Source organism: Amblyomma maculatum, chromosome 7, assembly GCF_055883805.1.
Source record: "Amblyomma maculatum isolate TAMU_Amacu chromosome 7, ASM5588380v1, whole genome shotgun sequence".
Lineage (NCBI taxonomy): Eukaryota > Metazoa > Arthropoda > Arachnida > Ixodida > Ixodidae > Amblyomma > Amblyomma maculatum.
The window spans coordinates 57,512,769-57,539,933 of NC_139350.1; the positions used below are offsets into that span (position 1 = coordinate 57,512,769).

At 45.1% G+C, this 27,165-nt stretch overlaps 1 protein-coding gene across 1 annotated transcript in view; it reads right to left on the minus strand.

Annotated features, from left to right (window-relative positions):
- LOC146183323 (frequenin-1-like) overlaps window positions 1-27,165 on the minus strand; it is a 398,108-nt gene that overhangs the window by 49,913 nt on the left and 321,030 nt on the right. The window lies entirely within an intron of this gene.

A 27,165-nucleotide genomic window follows, 5' to 3' on the forward strand; every position in this document is an offset into this window, starting at 1 on the left:
TGTATTGCGCCACGGCTAGAGTGCGTTTTGTTATTTGGCGTTGTGCTGGGTTTATGTGCTATATATTTTTTTTTCTGAAAGGAACCGGAAAATCACTGATCGGTTAGAAGAAGAATGTGCGGGCTCTAGAAAAATCCAAGGGGTGAGGTGAGGGGAGGAGGGGGGGGGGGGGTGACAGCGTCCAAATGAGACAGTCGATTTCGGACAGAGGCGAGTCTGAAAGAGGTCTCGCTTGAGACAGATTCCAGACTGCGTGCAGCTGACTACGTGCCGGGTGCGGGATCTGGCCTGATTTCGCTAGTCTTTAGCCGTCGAAGTCCTGGCGAGTTTTGAAAAATGTGGCACGTCATAACCGCGGCTGCAACAAATTGTAAATAAACGCGGACAGTTTGTATAAAGTATCTTCTCTTTTTCCATTGCACCCTTTATAGCCGTAGTCAGTCAACGAACCAGCAACAACAAAGAACAATAAGGTCCATCGTAAAATAAATCAGCCCTCTGAGCTAAAGGTAGAAGTTTTTACGGTTACTGTAAGGTGAACGCAAACGGAGTGCGAGCAGAAACGGCCTCGCCATTTATTATTTTTCATTTTTGTTTTACCTCTCAGACTAAGTCCTGTTTGTGTATGCGCTGGCGTGTCGTGCCGCCTTTCCTTTTTTGTATTTGCTTGCGCTGGCTTGATGCTGTTTTCGGTGCTCTCCTGACTTCGTCAGCTGAAGTCGAAATCAATATGAAGAGCCTCGCCTTTGATAGTTTCACGCGAGGGTTGGAGTCCAAACTCTGCGGCCAGCAGCAGGCTCCATTCCCTGAGTTTGAACAAAGCGTTTCAGTAATCCACGCTGATAAAACAGCTATATGCTGCATCACAATGTGGTTCCAAGCGTATCCCCCCCCCCCCCCTTTTTTTTTTTTTGACTTGCTTCCCCTTTTCATTGTTCCTATCGTGTGTTCAGGAATGGCTACTTCGGCCTCGTAAAAAAAATTATGACTGTGATAACAGCGAATTACCTACCGCCTGTTTTAGTACTACAGCCCACGAAACAACCTCTGAGAAAAGTGTGATGGCTTCATATGGGCGAGGTGAAAAAGAAAAAAACAAGAGATGGGGCCGAATAAAGCCGTAGGTGGGACCATCAAGCGCCTACGTCTAACCGCTCAGAGATTGGAGCTGTCCTGGTGACATCGAGCGCTGCGGTCTGAAAAATTCAAAGGTTTTCCCAATTACTCCCTGCATGTTCTGTGCCGCTCCCCTCGATGTCCCGTCTAACGTGTGCATTTTGAGCGTCATTTTCGTACTTGTACATTTCAGCTAGGTTTTCTTTTTCGTGTTGCGTCCGCGTTTCCCATCGTGGGCATGGGTGAGTCTCTAAACGAACTGCTTCACGCCCTGTGGCCATCTATGGCCCTTCCAGGTGCACATTCTTATCAGGAGACTGAAATGGGCCTTTACGGCGTCCTCCGTTTAGCTCACGTTTACGAACTGAGTACTTATTTGATGTTTATTCTGTGCCCATTTCGTGCAACACCACTGCCAGTCCGACATCTCATCGCGGCTGCCCCGGAATATATATATATATATATATATATATATATATATATATATATATATATATATATATATATATATATATATATATATATATATATATATATATTCTCAATTCTACCTTGAAGAAGGACGGCCCACCGTCCGAAACTGTTGGAATAAAATAGATAATCGGGAAAGTTGTGTGACATCCTGTTTGAATTTAACTCTGGCCCATTAGTAACAAGCAATCCATGTCCATATATATATATATATATATATATATATATATATATATATATATATATATATATATATATATATATATATACATGCCTTAATTAACGCGCGATAGCTGCTGACATGTTGCTGCGTTCTTGATAATTAAGAATTCTAAGCGCGGGAAGAACGGATAACGAGGACAACGCAGTATTAACGCAAACGTTCAACACGGAGTTTATAGTGGAAACAGGAGCATATAGGTATATACGTATCTTGTTTGCCGTACAGAACTGTGGACTCAGAGCTTGTAAAGAGAAGTATTATTCTTTCCTTCCTCTCGAGCGCTCTCAGTAAGTCGGGCGAGTATGCTGTTGAATAAAGTGTTGAAAAGCAAGTGGAGCGCTTGGGTGCGGCCAGTTATCCGAAACAAGTTATTTTTTCAGTCACTGAAGGCCTGCACCGCTGAAATAAATTTCGAGTCTCGAATGAGTGGCGAACAGAGAGCGGGAGAAAAAAAAAAGAAAAATGAAGAAAAAAAGAAAGAAAAGCTTGCCGCGATGCCCTACCTGCATAAGGTTTTCCACAATCTAAGGAAGGTAGGACAACGTTCTGGTGTCAAGTGGTATTTGTGGCACCGAAAAAGCTTTTCAGTGTATGTAAAAGGAACCGTCCTACGCGAGCGCGGGAACCTGAATGCAGCGATGAACACAAAAATCCCTAGGAGCCAAGCGTAGGTGGGTAGCCTACAGAATTCTACTTTCATGTGGTAAGCACTACATAGAGTAAACGGGCATTGCCACATTGCCACAGACGGCTATTTGGGGGTCCATTGCAAAAAAAAAAAAAAAAAAAAAAAGCGATGCAGAACCACTCTACTATCCTTTGGTTGATAAAACTGTCATTTTGCGTCGGCACCGCAACGACCTAACAAAACAAATCAAGGAAGTGGCTTACATAGCACGGGAGGAAAACAATGTATCAGCAGTCCGGGTGTTGCACTTTCAAGAAAAAAGTTTGAATTCTGAGGATGGTGGCATGTGGCAAGCTTGTCACACTTTATTTGTATGTCCCTATTTCTCTCTTTCAACTCATCAACTGATTCAGATGCGAAACGCTGCGTGCAAAACCTAGCGCTAGTCTTCTGTCGTCCTTGTTCTCAGTTCTTCCCGTGCTACGATTTCTGAGTTAACCAACCTTTATTTACCAACCTGCCCAAGCCTATTCCCTTGCGTGTTCTCGAGTTTCGCTGTATTTTTGTGGGAACGCCGAGAAAATATGCCGACGGTGTTCCGTGACCATGTGTTAAAAGTGCGTAACGTACTTAGACCTTTTCTGAAAACTCGTACAAGCGTTCGTGAAGCCCGTCTGACCTCCTCTGGAAACCTCGTATCATATAAACTGGTCTTACTTCAATACCGCGGAGCCACAAATTTCTTTAACCTTTCACGCACTGATCCGTTCAGCATACTGTACCGAGAGTTTTATCCACTGCCAGCTTCTCGTCCATGCACTAAATATGGGTTAGTAACAGCACTTCACTGGCGATATTGAAATCGACAAATGACAACTGTTTGTGTTGCCTGAACGAAAAATGACCAACGACAAGTAAACAACGTCTGCTACATAGCTTACTGCATACCACAAACCCTTCCAGCAATGTCCCTAAAACGTGCGGCTGCTAGTGAAGCATTAACACCGTGTTGAATTGAACCCCAGAAAACCAAACGAAAAGTGCACCGAGACCAAGCAGAAAGAAAAAATCGCGGCATGCTAAATCAGCACCTGCTCTGCGAATTTGTGCGCGTAAACTCCTTCCTCGTGAATATTATCTCTTTATACATTCCAACAGAAACATGTGCTGCTCGCATCGATAGCGCTTGACACTGCAAAACGATGGCACAGATACTGGCAGTGTGAAAACAAATGCTTATTGCACATGATGATCTTAGTTCCTTATGAACCCGCAACCGCAACGCAGCACACAAAATAACAACCAACAAATGGTTACGCCACTCTCCAGGAACTGTTTAGATTTCCTTAAGCAAATGGGCCCTGGTGGAGTTACTCGGTGTTATGCTTCCTGAACAAAACTGTACTCAGTAAAAAACAAAACCGTTCACCTCACTTACAGTCCTGTAACGATGTTTTGTTACATGACTAATGAGGTGTACTTTATAATTCATTGGGTCTATTGTTCCAAAACCAGAATACATGCATCAGTATGGACCTTAGCGTGCGACACATTTTAATTTCATTAGAACCGAATCCTAAGAATAGTCAGTGGTACATTACAACAGCACTCTCAGCATTGTAGTAATAAAAGTTTTTCTTTATCTCACAGGTTTAGAAATTCAGACGCCTAAATATAATCCAATGGCCTAAAATTGGGCTTGGCAAACTATATGCCCCGCAAGTAGCTCCGCTGCTTCGGAGGGACGCCATCGAAACACACGAATATCTTGACTGAGAAATAAAGGTGTTGAAGACAGAAGGAGAGTTAACTTTATGCGAAATTCACCTTTATAAGTGCCAATCATGCAAATATTTCTTAAGGTAAAGGCACGAAAAACGGCTCCCACTTTCTCCCACTCCAGCTTTCGATAGGGCCTATGCTGCAAAGCATCAGACTGAGATGAAAACCAGCAAAATGTTCTCGGGATCTTGCCTTAAAACCATGCCCCCCCCCCCCCCCCCCTTCCCCATTCTGTCTCGAACTCTCAAATCACTGGTGATAAGCCGCGTGTTTAAGCCAACCAGATTTTTCTCTTGCGCCGAGCCCGATTTCAGCTAGTGCCACTGCTATGTGTATCTTGAGGCGAAAATACAAGAAACATAACCAATGTGATTTACATGAACGACAGGTCATAAACGTTGGCGACACTCTTGCTTTTTTTTTTTTTTTTTGTTGCTAGCGTCTGGCAGCAAACATTGCAGCAATCTCCACAGTGTCGCGAGCGTCCACCGCTAACGCAGCTTTAAAGTTGAGTGAGATCTTGTCCTGTCAGAAAAAGCACATTTTTGCAGTCTTCTGAGCAACCATTTCGTCAGCTTTCAAATAAATATTTACATTTATGTATTCAAGAATTTCAAAGTGCTTTTATCGTTTTTCCAGCTAACGTAGAGCCAACGTGGGAGCTTTCAAGAGCTTTATTTTCATTTGTACTAAAAGCATTTTTATTTGGGGGGGGGGGGGGGGAGCATAGCTTTCCTAAAAGTTGTGAGGTGGGTGGAAGCCAAAATAATTTTCAATGCATTGTAATTGAATTTGTAGTTTCAATCAGTTTGTATTTTTATTTGTAAATATCAAACTTTATGGGTGGCAACTTTTTATCTACGAGAAAGACGAAGAACTTACACCCACTTTTGAACGAACTGCGTAGTTTAACTCGTGAATGTGTAATATGACCGTTTTAATTCTGACACAATATTTAGGCTCCACATTCGATGCGATTTAGTAAAAGGTATCTAATAAGGATAAAGAAGAAAACAATTATGTAACCAAGACTATAGACAGAATTTCATTCTGTTTAGGAGCTCGAATGCAAGCGGCGTCTATTTAGAAGATTGTTAGAAAATAGCAAGGCTACAACTTTTATGCCGACTGCACAGCAGCACATTTCTCAAAACAATTTTCAAAATCTCATCGCACCTAAAGCTTGCGCACACGTAGCGAGTTTCGTTCACGAAGACATGCAGCACAACGAAAGCCGGCACGCGGCTGATTCGAAGGAACCGCTCCATGCAGCATGGAGGGATTAAATTCCTCTATTATTCGCAAGCTCTTTTTTTAAGTAACGCCAGTCTTTGAAGAGCGCCGCTGTCTTCTTTCCATATCCGCGTACGGTTTTTCCGGTTCCAATTTCCTCCTTCCACCGGAAGCCATCGTCCATTTTGTATCCGGTCGTATCCATGCCTCCATCGCCTCGTTGCAGCGTACTTCAACTCTCGAACAAACCTTGTATCGCTACGCTGCTGCGCTGTTTCTAGGTCTATAGCGGAAAGACCGACTTGTAAGTTACAACAACAAACTATAGGGCCAAGAATTAAAAATGGCAGCGCCCTCGTTCAAGACCGGAAATCGGTAAGTTACGAGAGGAGGAAAAGCTGGTTGAGAGGGGGAAGGGAGGCGCTATTTAAGCCAGTCCGCAAAAAACGTCCTGGAGGGGCTTTAGGAGCGACAAGTGAGCGCTACTGACTCCTAAAACCCTTGCTTTTGTATTGTGCTTGGTATTATGGCGCATAAAATACAAAGGGTCTCATGCGTCAAGAACAAAGTTCCTTGGTTCAGAAAGTGGCGACTGTCTGCTGTATTCCTGCATTTTCCTCCTCGAATATCCTCACACGGTGGCCGTCAGCGCTGCGCACGACACGCTTTGAAGGCTGTCGCACGTCCGCCGGCCCGGTGTTCTGGCTGGCACCCGTGAGGGTGCCTAAACGAACAGTAAGGAGGAAAATGAAGTTGAATTGTGTCGAAAGACTACCACCTCTTAATGCCCAAAGTACCGTTTCTACTAAAAACGAAGATTCTATGTGGTATAAGAGACCCAGAACAGAAATGTATAGGTATTGCCGTCACGTGCCATTCTCGCAAGTTGAAGTCACACGACGCGCAAGGAATCCCGGAGGCTGTTCAATGTGCATTACAGCTATATGTCTGAATTTTAAGTAAGTTTTGTATCGAAACTGCATGCACAATTTAATCTCACGCAATGAAAACGCTAAAAAGAGAGCATAAATGTTGGAATCCCAACAAAACGTGAGGTTGGCGGCGCCAGGGGCGTACAGTTTTTTTTTTTCGTTTCGTTTTTGGTTCTTCACCATGACATCTGTGAACTTTAAGTGCTCTCGTGGTTCCTTTTTTCAGATGCCTTAGTCAAAATGCGCGGAGCCGCAGGGGAAGTCCAAGTTCTCCTTGGACGAAGCTCATACTTTGGAAAGCGCGTCCTTATTGAAGTCTAGTATGACATTTGTAAATATTGCATATATCGTCTTGCTATAGAAGATAGACCTGGCCGAAACCGGATTGAGCTCTCCTACAGGCCGAATCTATATTAGTTTCCGGCCGTGGCTGCTTAGATAGAAAATGAAGGCTGAAAAAAGATTTAGAACAATTCACAGGTACTTAAAGAAAGATAAAACCACTGCACCGAGCAGCCCATTAACCCCGGCACTTCCGATCTTTACCATAACCCATTAACCACTGCGCCACACCATCCATTCGAGCGTTTTGCTTTAATGTTGTTTCTTTAGAGAAACAGTCTTTTTTGATGATTTTTTTTTCTTAATCATCGAAATTACCATCGCCGTTACAAGACTTCCCTAAGCGTGCTGAATCATTTTGCAGACTTTGAGGCAGTGTCACCGATGTCCCAAACCTATAATAAACATCGGAGTTTGGTGGTGTATCTCAGAAGATTTTAATTTCTCAATGCTCGCTGTTTTGTTGTCGTCTCAAGGCTTTGTGTTCCTTTATATCTTCTACCATAATATCCTGGTTCAATCATTACTACTGTTCAAAACGTCCGTACGGGGCAGTCCTCGTCAGTCGTGAAGGGGGCTCGGTGATGTCAGTGGCTGTACCCGTAGCTTCGCTTGCTGCCGACACTGTCGCCTGGTCGATTCTTGGACATCCTTGATATCGTACTAGTTGAGTCGCCTTAGCTTTAAAAAGCCTCGCACACTCTGTGAGGCCGAGGTCGCTGAAATGCACGCCGGTGTTGGCCGTAAGGGCTTCGTTGTCGAGTTTGGGAACCAGATATATGGCTCGTGCAAATGAAGCGATGGCTGCGGCCAGCGGTTGCTGTCATATCGGCTGCTGCTAAAGAGTGTCACTCAACATGCTCCAGCAATGACGAAGTCCGTGTTTTCATAATGTGTCGTGCTGCTTTGCATCATTTTACCTATCTGAGTAGATTGGGAAAGAAAGGTAGCAGTCCCACTTGGGGCCCTTCCTTTTTTTTTTCTTCTCATCGCGCGGCTTAGATATGACGATACAACAAGCGCTCGGCACACATCGTTATTTCCAAAGCCAAAGAACCAGCTTTGTTTCGGAGCATTTCTATAGTTCGCCGAACAGAAGCACGACTCATGGAAACGAACCAACTGGCATGCCTGTGATAAAGAGGGTACTTTATCAGCTGTTTCGACCCAGTTAAGATGTGGTCGGGAAATGGCGTCGCGTAGGTAGTAGGATATGCGGATGATACCACTTTAATGGCAGAAAGTGAAGGGGAACTCAAGAGACTTTTGATGCGCCTACAAGAAGAGATTGAGAAGTTAAGGCTTAAACTGAACATTAAAAAGAAAAAAGATCATGGCGTTTTGACCGATCAAGTCCCGGAGCATCAAGGGACAAGAAGTGGAAGCTGTAACAGATTTTCTCTTCTTGGGTTACAAGATAATCCCGGAAGGAAATTGCAGCCATGAAATTAGGAGACGCCTGCTGCTGGGAAAGAGAGCCATGGCTAGCCTTGACCGCATAGTAAAGAGCAGAGACATTAGACTGCCAACCAAGATACGTATAACTCGTGCTATGGTCTTTCCAGTTGTTATGTACGGATGCGAGAGTTGGACTGTGAAGAAGGTTGACCGCCGAAGAATTGACGCGTTTGAATTGTGGTGCTGGCGGAGACTCTTGAGAGTTCCTTGGACTGCCAGAAGATCAAATCAGTCAATATTGTCGATCATAAACCCTGGCTGCTCATTGGAGGGTCAAATTCTAAAGTTAAAGCTTAGCTACTTTGGTCATCTGATGAGAATAGAGGAGTCGCTGGAGAAAGCTTTGATGTTGAGAAAGGTTGAGGGTCACCGGAGAAGAGGTAGGCAGCGAACGCTACGGTTAGATGGCATCCTCGAGGCGCTGCAGATGAAGTTATGTGATGTTAGGAAGACAGTGAGAGACCGGAAAGCGTGGTGATATGGTCCATAGGGTCACGAAGAGTCGGACACGACTGAACGACTGAACTGAACTGAGGTGTTTTGAGGTGCTCTGCCGTCATCCGTGTATTAGATAGCACATTTTTCTCCCGAAGATAACTTCCTTTCCATTTCAGAACGATGCCGTACTGGACGGGGCGCCAGCTGACGGTGCAGTGCAGCACACGCAGGACTAGGAAGGGGGTCTCTTTCTTTTTCTCATGACAACACTCACTGATAATTTGTTAAAAACGCTGACCTCATCCGCATTACGCACAAGCAGAAAAAAAAAAATTTATTTCCTTCCGACGCACAGCCTGTGCAAAAAGTATACAGGAAAGCGGTTGCTTTGAGGTCATGCTTTGAAACTCTTTCGCATCGTCAGCATTAAAAATTCATCGAAAGCCAGAGCAGCGGTAGTGCTCAGCGCACTTGAGGTTAGTTAGGGCTTCTTAGTGTGCAAGCGCCTCACTACACGGCTTGCAAGCGGAACTATTGACCTCTGTACCTTTTGCGCAGAACAGTTTTAATACCAGAGCCTTTGTTTTCACCCCTGCCTTTCGCGCTTATTTGTGAAGGGAAAATGGGCCTTTCTTCCCACTAAAGTCCTTGACGACAACACTTTCGCGTAGCATTGCCTAACAGTCATATTTCAGAGTTAAGCACAATTTTCTTGTCAGAGTATTTACGACTGCATGGGACCAACTCCGTATAGTAAGAGGTTTATCCTTGTGGGTGCAGTTTTAATTCAGAATTGTTTTTTACTTTGTATTTTCAACATCCAAGCGATGCCATATGACGAAGTGGGGTTTACATAGAAGTGCAGAGTTCTGAAAAAGAATTGCTATATGAAACAAAATGTGAGCAAATAACAGTGAATTAGCTTAAAATAAAGGAACGCCATGCGAAATATAATGAATTGCTATAAATGAGATCAGCTTCAGTGCAGATGAGCCCGTCAACCACGTGACCCGAAAGTCTGTACAAATCACGGTGTAAGAATCCCGTTTTCGGTGAGCAGCTTAGTGCGTTGGCAACACTGCAGCCGAGCTCGTAAATTATTTCCAGTCTGTATTTGGCTACAAGTGGCCATCACACTGTGTTCCAGGTGAGGGGCTGTGTAGAAAATAGAGCAGTCCCCGCCAGGCCTTTTTGTGTTCACAACCCGCTTTTGGCATGCTTTATTGGCTGAATTATGAACGTGGGCTGCATTCATTTCTGTGCCATACGTAGCGCCGTGAGCATGCTTAACACGAACGCTCGAGCGCGTAGCCGTGACGAATCATAGCGCCGCTCAGCCCCGGCCGATGCGTCCGACATCGTGCTAAGGTGGCTATGCAGGGCAGCCCAAACACATAGTGCATCATTGTGTCGGACATGGTCGCAAGAGCTGTGCGGCGCTACCACTCGTAGCGGCTACAAATCTCGTGTGTTCGTGTTAAAATCGTGCGGGCGGCGGTAAAATCTAATTGAGTGTGCGCATAGCACTTTCCAGTGAAATACCATAAAAAAAATGTGACTTGTCGGATTGTTGTCGCGTCTTGTGTGCCCAGCAAGGTCTCGCAGTTTCAGTCGTTTATGTCCAGGCGTTATCAGTACCGAATAGAACCCGTGACGCTCAAACCGGCGAAAGCAAAGTTTGGCTTGCAGCTAATGAACCCCGCTTTAAGTACAAATGTGGCTTGCAAAGCCTCAGAACCGCTCCTTCTGCACAATATGAAGAAATGTTCACGCTCTCCATGAAAACGATTCCATGCGTCTTGTTGACAGTAGTGATAATTTACGAGGTGAACGATTGCAGGCCCGTTTGCGGTCTCACTCGAGAAAAAAAGTAAACAATAGAACCGAGCCAAAATACGACAAAACATTCAGTGACATTGGCATAACGTAAATTTTTCTCTAGTTTCTTAGATCTTTGAGTAGTTCTGTAGTTTTCTCAACAATACTTTTGTGATGCAACTAGGCCAAACTGTGACGTTAACGAAGAACTTGCCGTTGTCCCCAGAGGTACGGGGCCAATGATCGCGCAGCAAATTAATTGTGACAACAGACGTTGTCTGCAGTTTTTTTTTTCATCTTTTTTGTTTCGATAGGTAAGCCAAAAAATGAAGGGTCACTAATGTTACTTCCGGACGACTGCGGGAACTTCCGGAATTTTCTGGAAGATTACTTACGTTCTTTTGCCGTGAGTTCTATATGAAGCAGCTACCGCCATCATCCCCGGTTTCGTTTATCAGCAGTAAGAAAAAAAGAACGGTCTATATTTAGGCACTGACACCGCATTCACCGACAAGGCGAGGAGCGCGCATATATAGTGTTAGCCCGTCTGGTACATGCCTCTACCGAGGCTGCGTGCGTGCCAACATTTGCGGATTGGCGAATGAGGCGAAAAAAAGGTGCCCGGCTTTCGGCGGAGTGTCAAGCTCTTCTTCCTCTTTTACTGCCCAAGTGTATCTCAGCGGATAAACGTTAGGTTCATTGCTTTTACTTCGTGGTGGGCCCTCTGCACAAATTTTAGCTAAAACTAGGCTTTTGATTTAGTGGTATGGTGGCAGCCTTGATTGTGCAAGCTCACATGATGATGCAACTGAGTTGCTGTTGGCAAAAGCTGCAGTAGTTGCATTTCAATTGGCCATATTTTACAAATATGCCCACCGAGGGGAGGCTAAAGGAGGAAGGCCAGCAGAACAAAAAAAAAAAAGGTGTCCAGCATATTAACCGGGTGTCCTAAATATCTGGGAATATGGAAATATTTCGACTTTGCATTTTTTGTTGGCTCAATCTTTATTCCGCCGTTTGCTTCATTTCCCGTTCTTTTTTCTTCTGAAAAAAAAAAAAGCTTCTTGCAAATGTAAAGTATAAGTCACCATTCTCACTTCGAGTTATTGATCAGTTCGCTCTTGCCCTACCACCTGCTGTGTTGACCATCCTGGTTACCGCAGTTGGTAGAGCGACTGCCCTGGAAAAACGGTGGTCACAGGGTTCGATATCTCCGGACCAGGACGAATTTTTCTTTAACTACAAAGTTTCTGAGAAAGCTGTATAGCTTTCCTTTGTAGCCGCATGGCTGCGCTTGGGTGGATGTCAATGAATATTTACTATCTTATTACAAATCTACTCCACCTTGGGAGAATCTCCGAAATAACCAACCAACATGAGTAACATCTCAACCGACATCCATGAAACCCGTCTAGTGGCTAAAAATGCATGGCGGTTGCCAATTAAAGGTTGCAAATGCCCCTGTGGTTCCCTTTCGATATCGGCGCTCGGGCGCCGGAGGCTTTCTGTACCCAGCACGACAGAGCGGCTATTATTCTCTGCTGCGAATGCAGCACTCGTGATGCAGGCGAAATGCGGAGACCCCTTTGAGACTGCTGCACACAATGAACAATCCGAGGTGACTGAAATTTGCCATGTTCTCTGTACAGAGTGCGTCATCGCCTCACAGTGTTGGCGTACAGCAAATCACACTGCTGAAGCAATGCCTGAATGTACCCGTAGGCTCTTTGGCTTAAACGCCGTAACGGACGAATTGGGGCTGACCGTTTCTCACTAAGGAGCGGTGTAATTCACCATGCTCGGAGCAGTCTCACGTATGTAAAAAAAAAAAAAAAAAACTTTCAATAATTGCGTTTAGATAACGAGCTCGGAAGGACGATATGGTCGCCTCATTGCTGCCGTTCTGCCCATTCATGCTGTGCCAGCAAGTAGAACACAAAATAGCGCAAGATAACCCGTGTCCACAGCGCAGGCAACCTTTCTGTGCCTTGCCGCACTTACGCAAGCGCACGTACACGCCGTGACACCGAACGATTCTGTAACATTGGCATTGCAGCCCCCGCAGCAATGCACGGCTTGACGGGGCTGCTCCTCTTGGCGACATCTGCATGAAAGCATTCAAAAGAAGCGTGAGGAGCGTCGAACAAGACCTGTGCGTGCCGTCTGACAGACTGTCGACGCCTGAATAGCGGTTACGTCGTGGCTTAGAGCCAGGAGATTGTCCCTCGCTCCCTTCAACCTTCCCTTACTCCACCATTGCTGCGCAACAAGGCGGAGTGCACAACTTGTTTCAGGGAAGAAAAAGTCGATTTTAAAAAAAGGCTTTTTTTTTTTCCAGTAAAATCGTATCGTAGCCGCGGCGCGCGTTATAAAATGGGTTTCATTAAACAGTAAGTGAATTAATGGATAACAGTTTGTAAATTACTTTTTTAGTTTCGACCTTTGGATGCTTGGTTGTCATGTGGAAATTGTAGAGGATCGGTGCATCCGATATTAACACGCAGAAATTAAGAGGGAATTTTGTCATTGTGTGCGTAAGAATCCTTCCTGTGAATCCTCTTTTTCTCACTAATCTTCTAATTAGTTACCTAGTAAATAACTCCTAGTTAAATACCCTTGAAGGGAATTAGGATTGGCGGCCACGCGGTGTTGATGAGGGGAAATTAAGTGTTAGGAATTTAAGTATTAGCCCGTTAACTCTTAACTAATGGACTTCTTGACTAATGAACTAAAGTTACATAACTTATAAATAATAATCTCGCACGTAATTAGGCATTATCATTTCGCTCTTAGCGAATAAAGTAGTAGTTATTAACTATGCGCTAATTTAAAGTTAACTAAAAATAAACTATAGACCTTATACAGCGTGAGCGCATGGGCGTGGCCATATTTTGTCATGTGATCCGTGCACCATCGCCGGCCTTCGGGTCTTCTGGTTTGACGGCTGCCGGGCGCTGGCTGCACAGTGCTGTGTACCCGCTATCGCTAGAGACAACGAGCTTGTAGATAGCACAAAAACTTCATGTGAATGCGCATAGTATGTGTAAGTGCCCACGTAGGTCATTTACTCACGTAGTTTATTTAATGCGGCCTCCTTACTGCCTGCATTCATAGTACGTGTCGACAAGCCCGTCGGCCGTCGGGGTATTTTCTTTTCATAAATTCCCTCTCTAACGCTCTTTGTGGAAAACATTGTTTACTGTAAAACTGAACAGATTTGAAGCTGATTATCGCCTGAAATCTTTCCTTGCAATATTATTGCGCAGAGGCGCAAGCATGATCAAACAGTGTCGGTTTACGCATTATGAATGTTCGCCATTTAGCATTGTGAGCAATATTTACTACTGAATATGAACGCGGGCCTAATTCGTACAATTGATAAGATATTATTTTATTTCCTGTAAACGTCCTGGCTCCAAAAGCCTGGTACGCTGTTTAAAGGCCGCATCAAACGCTCCGCGGCGCTCGCCTGCGCTCGGGCGAAACTGTCTGGAAACTGCATCGGAATTCAGCACCCACAAAACGCAGTCTGAACAAGCGGGAATATAAAAAAAAAATCTTATCATCGAAAATTTCCTCATGGACCCGTACATTAGTCTGATAAAAGCAGCAAATATTACATGCATATCGTCAGAAGTTGTCTAAAGCAAGGTTCACTGACCTTCCCTCTCTTTATGAATTCGTAGACGTTAATAGCCACACCAGCATACTTTTAATATCTTACGAAGTAACTCGGCAGCGGTGCAAATATGCAATATATAACTCCTGTGAAAATATCAGGGTCGTTCTCGCATTTCCGGCACTGAAATGAGCTGGTGCGTGAGGTGTATGATAGCCATTTCCCTACAACTCAAAGGTGTTTTCTTCTCCCAGAAAGAAATATCAACTCGTGATGCACCTCCGAGAAAAACGGCGGCCTAGGCCATGATGGGCACAAGTAGCAAACATAATCTGTTCTTCCGCCAATAAATCACAGGGTGATTAGCTCTACCTCCCCACAGATTACTTCGAGAAGACAGATGACACCTGCATCAAAGCAGCGTGTTTAAACGTCAGTCGGCCTTCTCTGCGCGCCGGCGGTGCGTTCCGAAGACCAGAAATGACGGCTGTCCTAATGGCACCACCTGTTAGGGGGAGCGGAACTAAGCGGTGTAAATGGTCTATAAGTACAAGTAATAAGTACTAATTACTATTATTTGCATTATAGTTTATGCTGTGGCACTCGTGTAAATGCGCGGATGTCGTTATGACGCGTTACTTAGACGGATTTGCTGTGGAAGTCGCCAAAGAATGTTTGCGCATTAAAATGTGCTCGCTGAGGTGCTACGATGGTCAGAACTTTAGTTCTCCAGACGCGCAACACCGAGCTCCCGCTGCATGCCGCAGAACCACGCCCACTTCAAGTAACAGTTTCACGGGCGAAGATGTTGCAGTAGACAGGGGCCGCGACGCGCCGCTTGCCATCACTCAAGCAGGAGAAAGAGTACGAGGTGCAAGTGACGCGTACAGCCCCGAGTGTCGACAGCCCGTGGGCGTGGCTCTGCGGCCGCCGGGCGCCCGGTCTGCACGCCGGGAGAGCTAAACTTGTGGGCAGCGGAGCGCTGCAGACAATTATATTTTCCCAGGTTTAATGATGGGATAGGAGTTAGAGGGGATAATGATGGCGAACAGTTAGGGACCCGAGGTAATGGAGAATACCGCAGTAATCTGAGATTCGCTGATGACATTACCTTGCTAAGAACTCAAAGGTACGAATAGCAAAGGATGACAAATTATTTATCCAGGTGAAGCAGAATGGTAAGCCTAAAAACTCATATTCAGAAGCTTATGGTAATGTTCTACATCTTTAGAAAAGAACATTTTACGATAGGTAGTGAAACTTTGGAAGTGGCAAGAAAATGCTTCTATTTAAGACAGCTAGAGACCGCAGATCCGGAGCACAAAAGTGAAATAGCAAGGAGATATAACATTTAAATGGAACGCATTTGGCAAGTACTCTGATATCATGAATGACGGCTTACCACAACACCTCAAGAGGAAAGTGTGTAACAGTCGCATCTTACCGGCAAGAAACTTGGAGGCTAACGAAAAGAGCTCAACTTAATTTGAGGGCAAAACAGATATCTAAGGGACGGAAAGTGGTTGTTGTAATGTTGAGAGATGGGAAGCGTGCAGAATGGGTCGGGTAAGGAAAGAGCGTTACTCACATTCTGGTCAAACTCACGAAAAAGTTAGATTAGGGAAGACATGGAATGCGAAGAGAAGATAACCGAGGGCCGCTAAGGGTTACAAAATGGGTCCTAAAGGAAGACAAGCATTGCAGGGCGCATAAGAAAGCGGGCGGATGAGATAAAAGCTTTGTAGAGATAAGGTGGATGCAGCTGGAGTAGAACCCGGTCAATTGGCCGGATGTGAGAGAGGGCTTTGTCCTCTCCCATTCATTCGCTTCATTCCTGTGTTGTCCTTCACTTGTCCCTTGTCTAGCAAGTAGCGCAGTATTCCCCATTATGATCAACAAACTGGCCCCCATGTTTGCATTGTTGGCTTCGTCCTACAGTGGGTGAAGTTAAGATGACGACAATGTTTCCTGAAGGAACAAAAATTTTAAATTACCTCGTCTTTCCTGGACCACAGTGCAGACAAAGCCTCCCAGTAAATAGGAACCAATATTTAAAAAAAAGCTAGCATTCTTCCGAACAGAATTTGAATAATGTCAGGATTTCTCTGAGATAAATAAGAGAACTGGCCTACAACCACGCTTTTTGTTTTCAGTATTTTCAGTTCAACGTGCTTTTATAATTAACCGATACTAAGTAATTAACTTGTGCATATGTGGCCCCGTACGCTCAGGCGGGAGTAAGAAAGTTATCCCCCCTTGCTCAATGAAAATGGTGCGACCTAGGTTGTTTCACTAAGGTAGCCTTAACGTAACCCGGTAAAAATGAAAGCCCCTCCAAATTTGAAATATATCCTGTGATAACGCGCTCCGGTGCCATAAAGCGCCGTGATTAGGTACTCTCACCGAGACAGGAAAGAAGTTTCAGATTTTTGCATTGTGCTATGCCCAACAGAGCTGTTCGTTGCTGCCGAATGGGAGATAAGTGCCAGGTGCTGCGACAGACGCGCCGGGAAAGCGCTTTCGACAGCCGCTGATGCTTATTTCGCTCGCTCGCCCCCAATGCCTCCGGTCTGTAAAAGTTCGTACCTATGGTATGTATACCAGGGATTTACGCTAGAGCTTCCAAACAACAAGATATATTTTCGTGCGACGGCCACCTTTTGTGTTGCTCGCGACGCTAACAGAAACCAGATGTAAAGACACGGTATAGTCAGTACGTACGAAAGGAGATATTGTCAACCATAAACCCTGACTGCTCATTGGAGGGTCAAATTCTAAAGTTAAAGCTCAGCTATTTTGGTCATCTGATGAGAAGAGAGGAGTCGCTGGAGAAAGATTTGATGTTGGGAAAAGTTGAGGGTCGCCGGAGAAGGGGTAGGCAGCGAACGCGATGGTCAGATGGCATCCTCGAGGCACTGCAGATGAAGTTATGTGATGTTAGGAAGATAGTGAGAGACCGGAAAGCGTGGCGTGACATGGTCCATAGGGTCACGATGAGTCGGACACGACTGAACGACTGAACGGAACTGACTGACGAAAGGAGAAACAGAAATTAGGGCGCCTCGAAAACCCTAAATGAACAGCAGATTGCCCACGTACGAAACCATGGATTGCTGATGCGCGATGCGGCGAAGAGACTTCCTCGGTGTTTGACACCCTTTCTCTCCATCGAGCTGATGGATACCTAATACGAATGCGTCTTTTCATGGCGCTGACTGCAAATGTTGGTGCGTTTCATTATTTGCTTTCCCTTTCGTTGCGTTTTCCGTTACGTTAGTGCAGCGCTTGCCATTAGCTGTACGCTTTGTAAACAGTTTGAGCATATCTCTGGCACTGCATAATTACTCACAAACACAACACACACACAAGAGATTACAGCAAGACGTTCACACCGATGAAGAGCGCATCATCGGTGTGAACGTCTCGCTTTAATCTCTTTTGTGTATGTTGTGTTTGTGTGTAACTATGCAGCGAAAGATGTCTTCAGAGTCATCTAACCGACTAGCCAAGTACTACTGAGTTTGCGCATATGCTTGCCTCTCCTGTGCATCGGTCTTAGCTCGTGCGATATTCATTCCACGACGTCCATGCGTCGGCGCTGCTGTATGATTCACAGTCGCGTGTCCCATTTATGCGCCACCTTTCCCGTTTCCTTTTACCCGCAGGGTCGTTTCGCTACGACGTTCCATTACACCGTCCTTTGTTTGTTGAGTATGTCTGGCACGGTCTGACCGCTCGCTGCACGCGGGCTGGCGGCGGCCAGTCGCGACTATCGTGCGCCCCGCCCTGCGCTTGAGCCTCAGCCTTGACCCCTGGCTACGAGGTGGAAATTCGCGAGTTGTTGGGACAATTTTCAAGTGACGCTAATCGCGTTGCTTCAAGCATCGATTTATGTTGAAGGGAAGGCCACGTTGTCAAAGCAAAAAGAAAAACTCCGAAGAGCCAAATTTCAAGTAGCGCTAAATATTTTTGTTACCTGTATGCCATGCGATCGACCAGGAAATATTGATTGCTTGGTCTGGTGAGTGAAGACGGCAGTAAAGATCGCAGTGGCTTCGCAATTTCCGCAGACGTTTTTGGTCAGTCCTTTCTTTGCACGCGCGTTATACGATACTGTCAGGAGGAAGCCACATTTGCGCAATTATACTTTATTTTGCATCAAACATTTCGAGTATATTCTTTGTTGGGACTCCATGGCTGTCCGTTAAGCATGTCTGAAGAAGTCTGACTAGGAAGGCATACACGCCCAGAATCGACATACGCTTGCGGGAAGCTCTGCGCAAGAGCACACAAGTCGTAATGACGGGTTCTCGTGACGGCAGCGACATAGCAACATACCGGTATGTTTTCTTTGTTTTCTTTTTTTTTTTTACTATTCCGCGAGCGGGAGCGACATTCACGCCACCGAGAATGAGTCCACGCCTCTGTGAGGCGTAGAGGATTAATACTGCCCACTTGATATAGACAGGTATCGGCACGGAGCTCAGAGCTGAAACGTCGGTGTGGCCGCCTCACTCTGCTGAATGCTACAACTGAGAGCTAAGTTCGAAGCTTAAACTTGTCCAGAAAGTTGTGGACATTTTCTGAGGAAAAGGGTTTTGAACGTAATTTTTCTCATAATGTAAAACTTGACAATATCAGTAAACACATCAGTACATCTTCTGTCATTAGGCTTTTAGTTTTTACTTTTAATTTTAAAAACTTCGCCGCAAGACGTTTTCGTGGCAGTCTTAACTATCCGTTGTAAGCGAACTAAAAGCTTCAGAAGCAAAATTTTGCAACGCAGGGGAGGCTCAAACCCTTTCTAGCAGTATGTTATCAACGGGCATCTTACAATAACCTAATGATTACAATAAATATTGTCAAAAACGCAGCCAGATGGATTTCTATGCCACTTTAATTACTTATTACGAGCGCAGTAAAAGTTTTAAAAGCTATTTTTGCAATTATACCACGCATCAGGAGTATGTGTACATAGCAGTATATCTTATGATATCACGCACTTGATTCACGATTAAAATGTGACTCAAAACCCTGGACCTCATCCAGAAATCCGAGCGACTTCCTTTCGATTGTTAGCGCCTCGTGTGAACCACAAGCTCTTGTGATCTGTGTGAGCAGGTCGCTGAAAGTTATATTAGTGGCAGTGACGTCACATTTCTATTTGTATGACTTCAGTGGATTCCTTCGTAGGCGTTATATAGCCTACGTTTTGCATGCCTATCAATGTTTATTTACAATATTGACCATTGTGGCAGTGAAGTGAAACACTTTTTATTTAAAGCTATTAGTTTATCAAGTTTATAACACTGCTGATTGTGCTGTATAAAAAAATTAGCGGTATATTTCGTCTTATTCTCATACTGTATCGCTTCTGGAATGCATGTGGGCTATTGAAGACTTTGTTGACAGAACAGAACCACGGAAGATGTTACTAAAGAAGATTTTATGTAGTTATTTGTATTAGGCCAGCTGTAAGGAGCCGGCGTAGCCGTAGCCTGTGCAAAATGTCTGCGTACAACCATGGCTTGTAACCAGCATCTCGTCGGAAGCATCTCTTTTAGTGCGCTAGCAATATAGCTGCCGTTCAGCCAGTTAGCGAAGTCTGAAGCCTCCTCAACGTGGACAGCACTCTCGAGATAGGAGTCGAACCCACAGGGACCCCTGGGTCCCAAGACAGGCACTCCATACTCCCAGGCCACTCAGCTCCTAGCGGGGCTTTATATCCTATGTCCAGTGGTCTTTATTACAACGCATACAGCTGTATGCTAATGAGTGAGTTTTTTTGTTGTTGTTGTTATTGTTGTCTGTTTTAACTGTCTTCTCTTTGCACGCAGCAGTTATCGTGATTAAATTGGAGATAATTATTTTCTCGCGGTGGGGATGGACGAACGAGCCTAGGACGGAGAGAGAGAGGGAGAGAAAGCACTGTATTTGCCCCCGTCAGAGAGTATGAATGGTCTTCTGAGGAATGGAATAAAAATCCTATAAATATTTTGTACCAATCCATATTTTCCCCGTATAAATACGTGCGCTGCACAGGAGTTCACACGGACGATATTTGTGTTTCTAAGGAACTCGCGTCGTCAACACATGAGCTATGTGTCGAGAACTGCGCTGCGTATGAACACGTTTGCTTCATAAAAGTTTGTCACAAACATGAGGCGTATCAGCTGCACGCTTGCATACTACTTCATACGCGTCACAAATATCCCGAATGGACGCATATGTGCTGCGTGAGAGTTAATACGGGCCACAGGAAGTTATTTGTAGGGAACATTCAATTTCACACGCCACTAATCTGTAAATATAAATTTATATATACGCTATTCCAACTAATACGCGCTTCTTATGTACACGCATGCCTTCCGATGTGTCTCGTATCAACAAAAGTGCCTCGGAAGAAAAAAATAGCAGATAATGAGTGCATTCATAAATAATGCCCAGTAATTACGCGAATCACTGAAAAGAAGTGATGACCGGGTGAATATCAAGCTTCGAAAAAATATCTTTCCTCGAATTTCAACAACTTTAAATTCCAGCTCTCTCTTGAGAAGATGCTCGTGCTCAATGCGCGTTCACGCTATTTTATTTTCATTCATTCGGGTTTCAACAACACGAAAGGCTTCGGCACGTGCGAAGGTTCACAAAGAACTTCAACAAGCGTGGATCCATGCCAGCTGCATCACGCCGAGCTGAGTGAAGAGCTCCTTGAACAAATTTTCAATTGTGATGGCAAACTAGGCCGAACTTCACCACTCCCCACAGTGTGCCGCACAACTTGCCTTTCACACCCCACACACAAAAAAAGTTCAAAAGCGCAGAGACTGTACGCTGTGCTATGACCACAGGAAGACCCCCCAGTTCTTTTCAGGAAATGTTTTACCCGGACGGACCTCGGTATTTTAGAAAGGAGGTTTCACGGTATAAAGCTTAAGTTAAATAATATTCGCGTGTTTGAAAGAGTGTATAATATATTTTAGGATACGTTACATCAGTGTTGTTTACATACTGCATTAAAACTGTTTTTCAAGGCTTTACAGAATTGCCCGTTATTTAAGGGTCACGGAAGAGTTAAATACCGGCCAGCCAAACTTTATGTTCTTCGGAATCCCACGTGCTTGAATAGACGTTTGTTGAAAAAGTAAATATGAAATTCTCTCATTTGTTAAATGATTCTCCTGCAACTCATCCAATGAAAGCCAGGTATTTTCGCAGCAGACCACAGTGTGAAGTGAAAAAATAATGGCTCAGGTTTAACCCTGCGAAACCTGGTTAGGATAAGGGAAATCCTTGACTGCGCTTAAGTATGCTTAAGACCGGACATGGCAAAAGTTATTTTACAGGGCTGTTTTCTTTAGTTGCATCGTCAGTCATCGCTACTGCCATAATCATCGCTATCACTACTATCATCAACAACTAAATGCACCATCATTACCCTCGCTACGGTCATTTTTATCATTATCACTAACTGCATGGCCATTGCCAATGCTACTATCACTTTTACGCTACGCAAAAATTACGATCTGTTTCCCGCGAGCCCGGCGTGGAGTAATGGTTTGCGCGCTAGGCTGAGGTTCCGAGGGATAGAGGTTCAATTCGCGGTGGAGACAGATGTTTTCTTATAGACACACTTTGTCCTCTGACTCCTTAAAGGTCTAACGTGAGCCATCGCTGACCTTGGCCCGAGGTAGCGTATAGTGAAGCTTTCGCTTCAAAAATAGGCGAGAAATGTGGCTCGATGAAGGAAGGAGTCGGTGCTGGGAAGATATGATATATCGAGATGTCTCAATGATCGTCACAAAGCACATCGAGATTTTATTATCAATCGCACATTTCGATATGCTGCAAGGCAGCTCGCTGCTCTTCAAAGACGACTGTCTGTCTACGCCCACAACATCTACACTTGGAAGGAAGAAACATGCACAAAGAGAGTTTATCCGAAAATAATGCAGCAAGTTGCCGTCATGAAAACGAGAAACAGTACAGCTGGCCTACTAGGGCTGTCGGAAGGGCATCTGCAATATCCTCCAGAAAATGTTAAAACATGACTTGCGGCTGAGCCATTACAATGCAGGTCGGAAACGAAGAAGCCTTTGAAGCGATTTTGTTCCTGGGCCCGCGAAATACCTCGCGAGCTCGAATGGTTCATATGTAAAGAGAACTGAAGTAATTTGCAACAGCCTCGGAACGCAAGAGACATTTACGATAGATGGCAACTCACTGAAGGTTAGAATACGTCTACTTGAGGCAGGTAGTACCGCAGACCTAGAAAGTGAAATAAATGGCCGATTGAACGAGGTACACGATTTTGGTTGGTACTCTCAGATTATGAATCGCAGATTACTCTTATGCCTTAAGAGAAAAATATATAATGGCTGTACTTTACCCGTATCAGTGGCTTTACCAATTGGGCAGGAACGTGGAGGTTAATAAAAAGAAGTTCAACTTAACGCTCCGAAATTGAGAAATGAAGATGATAGGCGTAGAGTTAGGAGACAGGAGGTAAGCGGAGGGGGTGAACGAACACTCAGCAGGGGATAACATCTAAGCCGAAATCGCAAAGTAGAACTGGGAATCGCCAGGGCATGTAATGCCAGATGAGGAATCTTACGGTCGATAAGGGTAACTTACTAAATTACAATAGAAATATAGAGTAGCTCGGAAGGGGGGGGGGGGGGGCATAAAGTTAGATGAGCGAGAAAGACTAGGGACTTTGCGGGTATAAGATGGCGGCGGCTGACAGAGGACAGGGTTAATCGGAGGAATGTGCGAGGGGTCTTTCCTCTGCAGTGGGCACAATAAGGCGCACGATGATCATGATCACCAAACCTTATGTAAATGGGAGCATTCTCTTAATTGACGTATGGTGCAGGTGCTGGGCGGTGCTATTCGATGCAAAGAAAATGATACTGTAGCCTCTGAAATGCCAGCAGCCCTTCGACCTTCAGCTCCACGTCGAACTTTGGCTTAGCGAGCTGGGTCAGCGAGTCATAAAGACGCTGCGATATTTGCTCCTAGTGACGCTCTTTGCACCGTTCATGACTGTCGCTTAGTAATTCTTTAAAACATGTTCTTTTAGTTGTGAAAGGAATTTTTACATAATATTACGGACGAGTAAGAAGCGAGCAGCGGCGCGGGCAGGAGCGCTCGCGCAAAGCCCGCCGTGATTAATTAAAACGCCATCTCACTCTCATTGAATATCATCTCCAAGTTCTCTTTGTGCTATGTTCAGCGGTTTGCCGCCACGGAACATTTCGTGGAGGTGCTGGGTGCATCATCATCGCCCCTCATTCTGGCCTGGAACTTCGGCACCTTGCATCTTCTTGCGCCGTCGACAGAAGGTTAGGAGGCATCGCATGGCTGGTCCCCAGCGTGCCGGACCCAGCAAGACCTTGCTGTTCCACCGCCCGACCACAAGACACAACGGAGCTAGGGACTGACCCGAAACGCCACCCACACGACCATACGTCCACAAGACACAACGAGAGAACCGAACGACCATGTGACTCGACTTACCCGATGTGCCGACCAATGACCCCACGACCCAAGACGCCACTACACTTGAAGAGATTCCCCCGCCCATGTCATGCGGTTTGTGCCTTGGCCTCCACCACCAGGTCTTGGTGACCTATGGCCCGAAAGCGTCCTGGGCCAGGCTTCATCGGAAATCACCGTGTCGGCAAGCCGTTCTCTTCTTCCTTCTTCCTCTTCTTCTTCAGCCACCCAGACACGCCCATCGTCATGCCATGGACTCACCAAAACCGGCAAACTTGCTCGTCCATGATCGGGACGATGGCTTGGTTGCCCGTGTAATGTTACGGACGAGGAAGAAGCGGGCAGTGGTGCGGGCAGGAGCGCTCACTCTAGGTCCACCACGATTAATTAAAACGTCATCTCACTGTCGTCGAACATCATCTCTCAGTTCTCTTTCTCCTGTGTGTGCCGACTTTCCGCCACGTTACAATATTCATTTGGCTCTTGTGTCTTGCAAACTGAATTATTTAAAAGAGTTACACACGACAATCAGGTCTTTAAAAAAGATATTTAACTCAATAAAAATCAATGAAACATACTTTTTCATTGTAAGCACAGTTTATTCCCGATTCTCTTTTACCCCTAGCTTCTTGCACATGAGTGCTACTTCTTGAAATTTCTGTATTTGCGCGGTTAATTTTTTAAACGCCCACGACTGCCACTCAAATGAGTAAAAAATTCTTCGATACTGCTTTGCTGTGTCACAAGGGCCGCTTTTAATGTCGATTAGCAATTGTAACTCAGAAAATATATGAGGCAATCCTGAAAGCCTGATTTTTTCCAAGAAGTACGCAACTCACTTACATGTAAGAATGACTGTACTTACAAACGAATTAATGTACTCAAATAGTAAGCACATGTTTTGCCCCAGACCTGTCACTGCGTTTCTGTAGGCGCTATCTGTGGCAAAATCAACAAATGAAGCCTTTATTGAAACATAAGGGATGACTTTCGGCTGCCTTTTTAGGAATTAGGGAAATAGGAGGGCTGGGGTGTAGCTACTCAAGTCAGCGTATTCGCGGTTTTTGCACATCCTTCAGAACTGCGTGTTGTTAGTCGACCACTCTTACACTACTCGAGGCAGGTGGCTCTCATTGCCATATGCCCCAACTGGCATGCTGTGTTGCGGCGCATTATCGTATTTGGTGTGCTAAGGTGGACGTAGAGGTGACATATCATGTAGAATATGCTGCATTTTGTGCCTTTCGCGTGAAAATATGTGGCATGCCATATAAGATGTTGTAAGTCGGCGGTGCACTGTGCATCTCTTCTCTTTGAGTGTATTGTGCCTGCCAAGAAAAAAACGAGTTCAACCAGTATGCGTTTACTGAAATACGTCTCCGCTATGCTAAATGTAGCTATCATACCACGCCACGCGCAAGAGCATTAATCTGATTATGAGAAGGGAAGAAGGGGTTAAAGGAAAAAGGAACTTTGGGTGGGTTTTGCGGACATTATTCCTTCTCCTCACCTGCTTGTGGCTGCTACATATAGCAACAGAGTCGTTTACAGTTTTTGAAGCTACTACCTGACCCACTACACCGAAACAAAGACGTTATGAAATGCACAACTGCAGTAGTCGCGAAATTATTCGTGAAATGCATCCTGCTGTGACACGGTGCCCCAGAAGTACTGATGACGACGGAACAGTGTTCGTGGTAGATGTGATGCTAGCCACCCTGCGTTAGACGGACAAGTCCCAGGAGCAAAACTGCGTACCATCCGCAGGCCAATGGCCACACAGAGCGCCTGAATAAGACCTTTGCAAGTATACTTGCCATGTATGCGGACGCCAAACTCGAGACATGTAATGTCCCCCCGGGGTAAATTGTCTTCACTCACAATACCGTAGTTTAGGGGACCATACAGATGACACCTTTGAGCTCCTTTACGGCTGGAAGGCCACAACTGCTCTTGATGCCACAATATTAAACATCACCGAAAAAGACACCTAACGTCGTCTTCTACCACGCAAAAGAAACCCCACGACTTGCACGAAGACAGATCAAATAAAACCTAAGGTGCTGCTGCTCAAAATGCAAGCCAGGTAAGAAGATGCGATTTTTTACTCCATTTGCTACCGCGGACTGAGTTCAATGTTTGAGTGGCTATCTTGGCCCCCATAACATCTTCCATCGACTAAATTAACTGGACAATGACGCAGTTCACAATGGAATGACAGTATCCCAACGATGACTGGCACGACCAGAAGTGGTTCATGTTATTTGTCTAAAACCATAAAATTCGCACTAATAGATGCTTTGTACTCGAATTCTCAGTGGTATTTTGAGATTGACGGTATTTATTTCCGGCCACCTTTCATTTTGCTTCAAAGGACCAGGCGGCATGCTTCTTTGTATCGTTTATGTGTTGATAAATGCTCAAATATTAAAGTTTTGTATCGTTTAGTTTGTTCGTTTTATGAATATCTAAGCCCAAATACGTCATAGGCTGTTTGGGATGCCGTAGTGGCAGCACCGGACAATTTCGACCCCCTGGAGTTCTGTCGCGTGCACTGATATCGCACAAAACACATTAAAAACTCCAGCTGGACGCCAAGCAGACTTGTGGCTGCCCCTGCCGCCGCCGAGTTGTTCTTTATTACTTCGTGGTTGCAAGTTCAGCCCAATAAAAAGTTCGTTTCGGTGCCACGCCAGTCTTTCCTTTACTTGTTTACGCCCATGTCACCACCACGTGGCACTATTTAGCCCTGAATTGCGTTGCAGATGGGGATTTAGCACTTTCAGTGATGCTATTCACGTGTACAATGTAGATGAACTTGGTTAAAGGAAATTCCTTGCACCAATAATTTTCAAATGCCACGGTGTGACTAAAAAAGAATTAAAAATATAAAAAGAAAAGCTACAAATACGGCATCCGCAAAGCGTAGGCCTAGAAAAATAAAGCCAAAGAAGACGATATGTAAACTATGCTAGCTTTCGCCCTCGGGTGCATATAAGAAATAAAAATTGTGGGAACACTTAACATGAGCCTTTCAGGGTAAGACATGACGGCGGTAATGGTTCCCGTACGTCAGCGGATTCCCTGGTGGTTCATTGTTCGCTTACGTGTAGCTGCTGCTCGCTTAATTACCAATTTGGGCATCTAGTGGCTCACACAATCTTATTAGCATAGAGGCCTGAGCTGCCATGTTATCGAGTGACGACCCTGCTTTAAACTGCTTTACTGCTTTAAACAAGCAGTAAGAACTTAACGACATATGGCTTGGGAGTACAGTGCCTGACTAGGCACCCAAACGCCAGCCTGGAAGCTCATTTCCTATCCAATCCTCCCAGTTCAAGTGAGAAATTCGAGTTGGCAGCTCCTTGAAGCATTCTAACAGCGTGCAGTGCCGTTACGTCCCAAAAACCCATCCAAGAATCATTGAACGGCCATCTAATCTGCCAACTACTACCTGCCTGGGCTATCCCCGTGAATTTTCGCTCAGAATGCCGACCATGCTAGCTATTCTGTGTAACACGGTCTTTAGCTTTAACGCTTTAAAAGTCCCGGAAGGCTGCATCCCCACCTCGCTTTCCCATCTCAGTGTCGAATCCCCAATTGCAGC